Consider the following 11,393-nt stretch of genomic DNA (forward strand, 5'->3'; position numbering starts at 1 on the left):
AGTTCATTGGTAAGAGTCTTTACTTCAGTCGTATCGGTAGGACGGATACTTATAGAATTTATTAGTCGTGTTGTGTTTGTTTTGAAATTTGGGTTCCTAATAACTTGTTCAGCCAATGTTTTACCAGTTTCAATGAATCTGTTATTGAATTCGTTTGCAATTTCCCTCTTTCCATTCAATAATTCACCTTTGTCATTTTTTATACTCTGTATTTGTTTCTCTGATTGTTTTTTACCAGTGATGCTCTGCACTGTATTCCAGAGTTTCTTTGAATTGCACGAGTTATTTTTAATTTCTTCTCGGTAGTAGTCGCGCTTAGCTCTATTCATTAAATTGGTGAGTTTATTCTTATAATTTTTGTAATAGTGTTTCAATTGTTCGTTGTGTGGGTTGTTGGTCAGTTCCGCAAACAAATCGTTTTTAGTATTGATGGATTTCAATAGGGTATTCGTTAACCATGGTGCAAATTTTGTGTTCTTCCTAGTACATTTTTTAATATCAGTACATTTTTTAATAGCGTTTGTTAAAACATCAATAAATTTTTCCATTGCAGTGTTTGGATTTTCTGTTGAGTACACTGACTCCCAGTTTTCATGGTGTAATGTATTATTTAATTTTGTTTCATTAATATATTTTCTATATCTCATTCCGTAGTTTTTTTTTGGAATTTCGTTATCCATAACAATTTGTAATATAGTTGTAAAATGATCGGTGATATTGGTTTTCAGAACAATTGGTATTGTCATGTCAAGTATATTCCATTTACTCTTGATAAAAATATGATCAAGACATGATATCTGGTTATTATATATTCTTGTGGGATCATTAATACTGGATATGTACCCAAGTTCATGCAATATACTGAGATATTCGGTTGTGTTTTCGTCTTCCTCTAACAGATGTATATTTATATCATCTATGAAGAGATAATAATCATATTTCTCTGGTTGTATAGTTTCAAAGTACCACATTAAAATTTGATTGAATTCATTTATGTTCATTGAGGTGATCGGTAACAGCTAGTGATGAGTGTATCATTTTTATTTCCGATTTTAATTTTTGCTTTGAGAAATTTAACTCTTTCTATTGCAACAATTTCGCTATCAAATTCGTAATCTTTTTTTATAAACATTATTACTCCATCGTTTTGATTGTATTCACCTTCATTATAAATTAGTTTGTATCCTGGTATACAATATATATGAGGGTCAAGTAATTTCCAGGTTTCTGTTAATATCACACAATCAAAATCGGAGTTTATCTCATCCAACATCATTTTGAAATAATCAATATTTTTATTCAAACTGCGAATATTATTATGAATAATTTTGAAGTTGGAATTTTCTTCGTTTTGTTTCAAAATCTCTTTGCATTCTTCAGGTTTATTAAGTGTAAACGTTTTTAAAGTGTCTATTTTGAAATCTCTTATGTATTGGTCCATTCTGAGAACTCAAATATAAGAGTGCTACCTATAGTACTGAATATATATATATATATATATATATATATATATATATATATATATATATATATATATATGAATGGAAAATACTGAGTTTTTGTTAAAGTGACAAAATTTATATGAAATTGCAGTTTTTGTAGTAGAAACAATATAGATTTATAATGATAAAATGGATTATATTTTCAGAATACATGAATCGTCCTGAGCAAAATGTCATTCACTTCCTTTCCTTTGACCCGATCTCGTTTTGATTTTTTCTATGTTACGATTTTGTATCTTATTTGGTAGATTCCAGTCTGTTTTCGACGATAGTCCACTTGTAGGTGTCGTAGGAGGTTTAAGGGCCTCTTGTAGTAAGCTTTCCGTCTCCTTTATGATAGATTCAATGAGGAGTGGTTCTGTAGGTGTGGAAGGGGTACTACTGTGTTTAGTTTCTATGTCGTCCTTTCTTTTTTCTTCTTTCTGTAGAAGTTGCTTTACTGTGAGCTCCTTCCCGTCGACCACTAGTTTATTTCCTTTAATATAAGTTTTTTTATTTAGAGTATCCCTATATAATTTGAGATTCCTCTTCAAAACTCTAAGTTCTTCTCTTTGCAGATAAGTCAGATCATTGGCTATTGAAATTTGGGTTCCTCTTAATTTTTTGCTATTCGAAAGTACATACTTCTTTGTGAAATTGGACACGAATTCGATCTTTACTGGGCAGTTTTTTCGAGATCCTAGACAAATTATGTTTTTAATTTGATTTCTGGTTATGTCTACTTCTAGTAGAGCTTTCAGCTCGTCTTTAAGATACTCAAATGTTATTTCGTGTCGTTTTTTATTCAATCCGAAAACGATAATATTATTAGACTTTTGTTCTTTTTCCAATTCTTCGATTTTATTTTTTAGAAAATTATTTTCGTTCTCTAGTTCCTTAATTCTCTCGTGTGATTCTTGAATCCTTATTTGAATTCGGGCTTCGCTGGCATCAATTGCATTCTTCAGTTCCGCTCTATTTTGTCTAATTTCTTGCAGAATACTCTTTTTTTTTTTTTTTTTTTTAATATACTTTATTGTCTGAAGAATGAATTCTTATTGACAAAGCCTTGTGCGAAATATAAATAACATATACATGAAATAACACTAAAATTAGATTATAACATGAACTGAAAAGAGACATGTAAATAATAACAGACGTTCAGGATATAAGAACATGGTCAACAAAATGTAAATAAATCAATTTAAACTAATTTGAATGAAATGAAATCAATAAAATACCGTAGATATTACAGTTAGTCTTCTCAATTAAAATCATCATCATAGAATTCTGCTAAGCTATAATAAGGTCTCCCAGAGAGTAAGTCTTTCAACTCTTTCTTAAGAGCTCTAAAGTCATTCATGGTTCTTAAAGCTTGAGGAAGGTGATTGAACATTTTAAGACCGTTGTAAATAATGGAATCTTTAACTAGAGACGAAGAAGGCAGCGGTAATTTAAAGCTGAATCTTTGCCTGGTTTGATACATTGGCGCGTCCAAGTTGTTAAACAATACCCTATTTTTGAAGACAAGGCAGATTGTCTCGTATATAAATAGGGAGACCACAGTTAGGATTTTGTTAGAGGCAAAAAGAGGTCGACAAGAGTCCCTAGGCTTGGCTTTGCATATGCATCGTATTGCACGTTTTTGTATTAATAATACTGATTGAAGGCATGTGGTAGAACACACACCCCAAAAGCAAATACCATAATGGAGGTGTGGTTCAAAAAGGGAATGATAAACCATTCTAGCTTCTGCAGATCCGAGCTCAAATGCAGTTACTCGTATGGCATAGCATCCAGAGGAGAGCTTCGATTTCAAAGTATCTACATGATTGTTGAATTTTAAACTATTGTCAATGAACAAGCCAAGGAATTTAGAAGCTGGTACGTTATCTATTTGAATATTATTTAGATGTACGGCTGGAATCTGGCAACGAAAGGACACTACTTTTGTTTTTGATAAATTCAAGCTCAAGAGATTTGAGTCAAACCAGTCCTTCACTATCGTGATGTCATTCTCAATAACTTCATACAACGTATGGTTGTTAGGAGCATGCCATAAAATTGTGGTATCATCAGCAAATAGAGTGAATTTTCCTTGGATGTTTATAGACGATAGGTCATTAATGTAAATTAAAAATAAAAGAGGGCCCAGTACCGAACCTTGTGGGACGCCGCAAGTAATTTTACCTTCATTTGAGTATGAAGTGGTTTTGACCATCTGGGTGCGATCTGCTAAGTATGACTCAAACCATTTAAGACTTATTCCAGTTATACCGTATCTACTGAGTTTCCGCAAAAGAATTTTATGATTCACACAATCAAATGCTTTGGCTATATCAGCCAAAGGGGATAGATAAGAAATGTATTGTAGAAGTTTTTTATACTGTTGTGCGATTAGGAAATTTTTGCTCGCGTTTTTGTATTTCGTCGTGACCTGTTGTTCAGAATCTCTACTTTACAAATTAACTAATTGTCACTCTCCTAGTAGGTCGCTATTAGCGATAGTGACAATTGAACTGGTATGACGCTGTTTAGTTTGTGAATTTTCGAAATTAAATTAATATTAATTGTGTATTGTGTATTGTTGTTACTTCAATAATTCACTTGTTAATGAAATGGCATACACAAATGAGGAAATGGCTGATATGCATTACGTTTTCTGTCTGTCGCAGCGGAATGGGTTAGAAGCTTCTAGAAGATATGCTGAAATGTATCCTCAACGGCAGCCTCCTTCACATAGAATATTTGCTCGACTTCATCAACGATTACAAGTATATGGTTCATTCGACAAAAGAACGCAGGTTTGTGGTCGCCATCGAGAAGTACGAACACCACAGCTTGAGGAAGCAGTAGGTACCTCATTTGATTGAAGAACAACCTACCACCAGTACTAAAAAGATTGCTTTCCAGCTAAATGTTGATCATATGACGGTATTTCAAATTTTAAAGGAACAACTCTTGTACCCTTACCATCTGCAACGAGTACAGGCACTGTTACCGCGAGACTTTCCGAACCGTCCTGAATTTTGCAATTGGATGCTAGAAATGATTAGAAGAAATTGTGACTTTCTGAAGACGATATAATTTACAGGCGAATGTAGTTTTTCTCGGGACAAGATTATTAATTTTCATAATCACCACATATGGACTGATGAAAACCCTCACACTATTGTCCAAACTAACCATCAAGAACAGTTTTCCTTTAACGTGTGGCTCGGAGTTATTGGGGATGATTTAATTTGGCCTCATTTTCTACCTCCTCGATTAAATTGTGAGGCATACGTTCAATTTTTAAGAGAAGTGCATCCAGTAGTGCTGGAGGAAGTTCCTTTGGGCGTCAGAGATATGTTTTTTATGCATGATGGGCGCCCATTTTAGTCAAGTAGCACGTCAGCATTTAACTGAAACGAACGCAAATCAGTGGATAGGTCGAGGAGGACCACAGAACTGGCCCGCTCGATCCCCTGATCTCAATCCTCTCGATTTCTCTATTTGGGGCCATTTACAGCATTTGGTTTATCGTACTTCTGTTTACGATGTAGAGGACTCAAGAAACCGCATCATCGATGCGTGCAGGTTAATCAGAGAGACTCCTGGAATATTTGAGCGAATAGGTGGCTCAATGCGGCGACGTCTAGACGTATGCGTAATGTCTGAAGGTAGACATATTGAATATTTACTATGATTTTTACATATAACGAACCGACATACATAATTTCAGCTTCCGAATATAGCAGTACGTAGACACAGTGATGAAAAGGTAATTTTCATATGTAAACGCGCCCCTTTTATCCCTACGGGAGGACGCCTCAGTTGGAGTACTTGAAAATCCTTTCTTAGTGCACATCTAAGCCCTAAGAAGCATCTATATACCAAATGTTAGCTTCCCTGGACTAACCAGTACGGAGAAACAGTTGGTACACTCGTCCTGATCATATGTTCACTGTTTCAGCTGTTCAGCATGTTTATTTTGTTGGTGAGAGGCATAAAAGTTAGATGTGTTTTGCGTGTTGGGCAATTTTCTTCTATAGAAAAAAATCAAAGAATTTACATTAAATTTCGGGTGAAAATGGAATTAAGTGCTCAAAAACACAAGAAATGTTGACAGTGGCATACGCTGATTGTACTCTAAGTCAGAAAATTGTTTACAAGTGGTATAAGCTTTTCACAGGAGGTCGAGACGATGTAAATGACGAGAAAATGAGGGAAATTGTTATAGAGAAGTTGCTGAGGATGTTGGCATATCGGATGAAGCATGAATGAAGCGAAGTTCATTTTAAAATTGCTGCACTTTGTCAAAAAAACAGTCACTTGAGCATCGCTCAAGAATTGTTGTATGACGTCAACAACGATCCAGATTTTCTTGAAAGGGTCATAACTGATGACGAACCATGGTTATGACATCGAAACCAAATTCCAATCATCCAAATGGAAGAGCCAATTTCATAAAAAATGTTTGGAGTACAAACTGAATATAATGAAGTGTTTTTTTATAATTCAATGTTATTATGAAAGTAGTTGTTTCTGAAGTATTTTTACTTTCGTATAATTCGATGTTTATATGAAAATAGTTATTTCGAAAGGGCGTTTCTGAAAGTTACTTCCTTGCATGATCTAAACATCTTTTAAAAAATCATTTATTGCTTTCTTTCTTTGGATGATTCCCAAATTTTGTTGCATAAAGATGGAGGAGTAGAAAGTGGATTGTAGTATACGGTGTGTATTTCAAACAACGAAAAATGCCGTCATTGCGTTTTTCTTGAAACTTTGTGCAGTTGTTTGAATTCTGCCTCCAACGTATTTTCATTTTTTCCCATTTCAAAACTCAAATCATTAATCCATGGGATAAACTTCCTTTATCAAATTACTAAATAATAAATATCAGTAATAATCGTTTAGAAAAAAATAGAGTGTTTCCATAAATTTGTTGTTATTCAAATATAAACAAATTTTATCTGCTGATTCGTTGATGAAAGGACTATAAAAATAATATAACTCATTTCTAGATTTTCAGACACATAGATACTCACCTTAAGAATGAAAAAACTGATAACTGCACCACCGAACCATTTCCTTATGGCAAATAATTAATTATTGCAACTGTCCAGCTTTATTGCACAAAATATTCAATGTGATTACAGTCTTGACAGTAGTGATAAATTCCACACACTGGAAGAAAACTGAATTGCCATGTCCTATCAGTTTATTAAGTCGACCAGAGGTCGAAGATTATGAATGTTGAAATTTATTGTTGAGATTCTTCAAGAATATTAACAATGTGTATAAGAATAATTCTTCTGATGAGTTGATGGAATTTTCCATCAAGTCACAATGATAACTAAAGACAAAAATATTACTTATTAATAGATAATGAACTTTAAAAATGATATGAGAAACTAAGGATATAAATATCTATTTATATTGTAATCAATTTTGATAAATTCACCAACGTTTATGCATAATGGAATTACCTGTATTCCCTGAATTTTTTATCTTTCGATAATTCAATGCCGCTTCGTTGAAGATGATGTACCGTTTCCTTCCTCGTTTCTTGAACTAGAATAAGAAAGCGGTGCCTGTGCCCAGTTGGACTAGCTCTTGATTTGCGGAGGCAACGGCGCAGATCGGTTCTTGATTTTTCAATAGAAATTCAGTTATAAATGCTGAAAAGAGTTACCAAATTAAAAGCTCTTATTCGGACGCCATCTACAGAAGTTAACAAAAATACTGAATAATCACAATTGATCATAAATTGTCACTGTATAAAAAAATCAGTGTCAGTGTTCTGGAATTTTCTATTCTTTCCAATGGTTGCTTCAATGGAAAAAAAACAAAATACAGGGCGAATTTCATTAGTTCGGACTTCCATTGCTTGATATGATTATTTTCAGCTATTCATTTTTAATTCTCCTTTTTTTTATCTTCTTTCAGGGATTTCAAATCATTTTATATAATATAAGACAATGGAAGTCCCAACTGATAAAATTCATCATGAAATATTGTCAATCACCTTCAAACAAATGTTGAACACTCACTTCAGTTTTCTGTGCAGAGCGAGAGACAACAACATCATACCCAAAGGTTTTCTGCTGAAATCGCCAATCCCAGAAGAGATTGGCGATTTCACCAGAAGAGATTGGCGCATATTGGAACGCGCCAGCGGAGCACTGATAAGGTTCTAAAATTAATTATCACCATTGGAAGAGGTCAACTATGTTGCAGGATGCCACGGAACGATTTGAAGAAATGAAAAGAGAGACATTGGAAGAGGATCACGGACCAATGTCAACGTCATCAACATGAGTTCCCGCCTGCTCACGGGAATAGAGGAAGCTTTGTTGAGGAAAGGCCTAAACTTCGCTATTGCGCCAACATCTGTGCCCACTTTGGAGATAATTACTGCAGTATAATCCACCATTTTACTTATTGAACAGACCGAGGAAGGAGAATTCAGATGGAAAATCAGAGATAAGCTGGATCGAAAACCAGTTCCACTATCTAACATCAGCAATGAAGAACGTAGAGCTCTAAACGGCCTACGTAGAGACAAAACCATCAAGATCCTACCTGCAGATAAAGGAAACGCTACTGTGGTGATGGATACCGTTCTCTACGAACAGAAGATCGAAGAGGTGCTTCAGGAGGGACAATACACGAAGATCGTACGGGACCCTACTGCATCAATTGAAAGGAAGTTGTACCAGATTTTAAAAATACACTATTTTTCGGAAAACGAGAGATCATCGATAATATCGCATCACAGTAAGCCCCCTTAGTTGTATGGACTACCCAAAATCCACAAAAAAGACGTTTCCCTCAGACCGATCATCAGCTTCAGAGATTCGGCTACTGAAAACTTGTCTAGGTTTTTACTTCCCATAATACAACCATTACAAGAAAAAACGTCGTTATTTGTGAAGAATTCAAGGCATTTTGTCGAACTACTAGGGGCAATTGGAGTCACACAGCAAGATCAACTGATCAGTTTCGACGTGGAAAGCCTTTACATCAACGTTCCGGTCGAAGAAGCACTACAAATCATACAGAGGAAGCTATCCGAAGATGGAGACCTGGAAGATAGAATTCACCTATATAAGTAGTTATGGAATTACTAGGATACTATGTACGAAACCGTTATTTCCAACTGAAGGACGAATTCTTTATAAAAAATGAGGGACTTGAGATACGTTGACGACACCTTCATGATATGGAACTATGGGAAAACTGAACTAGACGCCTTCCTGAAGCATATTAACAGCGTAAGACCTTCCGTCACTTTCACAATGAAGAAGGAAGTCCACAACAAATTGTCATTCTTAGACGTATTAGGGAAGAGGACCGACAATAAGTGGGAAACATCTGTATACCGAAATCCCACTCGTACGGGACATTATCTGAACCACGAATCCAACCACCATCAATCGACCAAAATAAGAATTGTCAATACTCTATTAGACCGTGCTGTCGGTCTCTGTTATACGAAAGGAGGTCTCGAGAAGGAACTAGACATCACAAAGAATGATCTTCAACGGACTGGCTATTCCAAAACGATGGTGGAAGGAGGAGAAGCCATCACAAGCAGTGCTTGCACTTTCCCACATCAGAGGATCATCGGAAAATAAGAATTGGGTCCAAGTACAACATCAGAACCTGCTTCAGATCCGGAAACACTATCCGTAGCAGCCTTACGAAAACCAGGTCATCAAACGCGAATTGCGATTCCAAGAATTGTCTTTAACGGATACGCTGTGAGTGCGAAAAATCCTATATCGGTGAAACTAAGAGGCCATTGAATGTTCGCATTGCCGAGCACAAGAAACATACACAGCGAGGGGAAACCAGTAAACCAGGAATATCAGAGCATGTATGGATCCATCAACACATAACATCGAGTGGTCGCAAACTGAGATCATACACAGTGAAGAACATTGGTTCAGGAGAAAATTCAAAGAAGTCGCATACATATTGTCCAACAATGTATTCAGCCAAGCTAGCGTAGAGATATGCAACATATGGAAACCCATAATCAAACAAAAAATGGCCAACTCCCGGAAACGGTCATCTCCCTCTAAACCGATGAAGTGTCAAAAAAGAAAGCGGAGATAAGTGAAAGTACCTGAAAGTACTTGAAAGTACAGTCATCTCTCGGAGGAATTAGTCCAGTCATCACCCGAGGACGACTCTGGATACTAACAATCGAAACGTCGTGGACTAATTTGGCTTGGAATCTCAATCACCTTAAAAAAATACAGGGTCTCACCCCAGGGTATATTGCATCAAACCTCACAACTCTCGATCGAAATCCTATTTCAAAAACCATCAAGGAAACTCGATGCTTTTGTTTTCCCCTTCTCCAAAGAGACTCCTCTGATTCTTGAGATCCGGGATTCCGGCAGTCTCCAGGAGTAGCCACCTCACACCTATCTTTTACAGTACAGCCAGACACGTCCAAAACGATCTTCTCATTGTGTTCAATTTATTCCTGTTTTATGCATGTTTTTTTTCAAGACAAAACACAAGCACTACAGGAAAATCCTTAAGGCGCTCTAATAAGAGCGGAACTTATGCGAAAGAGCGATTCACGTACTTGTTTTTATACTATTAATGGCTATTATATTTTCATTGGTTCTTATGCTTTTGACTTTTTTTGCTTGGATGCTTTTTATGATTCTGCTTATTTTGTGATTTCTATGATTTTGCCTCTTTATGATTTTTCAGGCAAAACTATAACAAAAAAACTGCTGTAAAAATCCTGATGACTCTACGATCAGTTGAAATTACCTATTTCAAAATATTTATGATTTTATATAATTCACTTTTAAGTTAATATCTGTAAATACCTCAAAAAGTTGGGATATATTCTGATGGATGATTCTCAAAAACAGTTTATTCTGAAATGATTGTTTCTGCCTTTCTGTGGAAGATTCTCATATTTTTTGTATAAAGATGGAGAAGTAGAAAGCTAAAATCTTTCTTTCTCAAAAATCAATCTCTCTCAAAAATCATTCTCTCCCAAAAATATACCCATTTCAATTCAAACCAGATTCCTATGGCTGAGATTGAATCAATTAGGCGAATGAATGTCATTACGTAATGTCATCGATGACATTAGTTGATTCAACTCATTCGTGAAATAAAATCATTAATTTTCTGTATAAATTGAGTTCTTCATCTTGTAATGTTATCCAGATTGGTGCTGCAAAGGCAAACATTTGGAAGGCTTCAACATCTTGAGCGATCATCAATATGGCTTTCGGAAACAAAGATCAACACTCGACCTTCTATCGTATGTCACCTATATTTGGAATAACGCAATCGGGAAACATGGAGAATCGGTTGCGCTCGATATTTTTAAGGTCTTTGACCGTGTGTGGCATGAGGGTTTGCTGGCCAAACTTCGATGCTATGGAGCTGCTTTTTGGTTATATATCTGTACAGTCCCATTTTATTCAGGTGTTCTCTGAGCGGACAATGACCGGTTAGTAACCCTGTAATTATTCTGAGCCGATCCGTACTATATTGAAGTAGTTCTTCGGTTCTTTTCTCGGACGGTTCCCCAATGAAGGTTCTACTGTGTGTTTGTTGCCAGGTACTTGTGTCCAGTACTCTTATTGGTCCATATCCTAATCTGGTTTCGTACCAGTGATTTTGATACCCCCAGACCTGATTCAGGACCTATATATGAAGTTGATGATCCGCGTCTAGCTCATTCATCCCGGGAAAGTGTACCAGGAAAAGCTCTCTGATAGTCTCTTCTCCGGTTTTTGTATACTCCCCCGTATTTATTTTCAAATTATTTATTGAGACCTGAGGTCCCTTCGAGAGTATTTTGTAGAGCCTGGCACATGCTTGGGTCTGTTCGACCTCCTCACATTGCCTTCTCCACGTATCTCTCTTGGATTTTCTCAG

General features: G+C 35.9%; 1 protein-coding gene across 1 annotated transcript in view; it reads right to left on the bottom strand.

Annotated features, from left to right (window-relative positions):
• Positions 1 to 6,670, bottom strand: part of LOC111516462 (mitochondrial basic amino acids transporter) — a 36,510-nt gene extending 29,840 nt beyond the window's left edge. The window contains exon 1 of the mRNA XM_074180431.1: positions 6,515 to 6,670. The gene's annotated coding sequence lies outside the window, so the exon portion shown is untranslated. The remainder of the gene's footprint in view (positions 1 to 6,514) is intronic.
• Between the last annotated feature and the right edge of the window lie 4,723 nt (positions 6,671 to 11,393).

The sequence above is a fragment of the Leptinotarsa decemlineata genome, unplaced genomic scaffold (genome assembly GCF_025532065.1).
Source record: "Leptinotarsa decemlineata unplaced genomic scaffold, Ldec_3_MD MMD2_tig00026294_RagTag_RagTag, whole genome shotgun sequence".
NCBI lineage: Eukaryota > Metazoa > Arthropoda > Insecta > Coleoptera > Chrysomelidae > Leptinotarsa > Leptinotarsa decemlineata.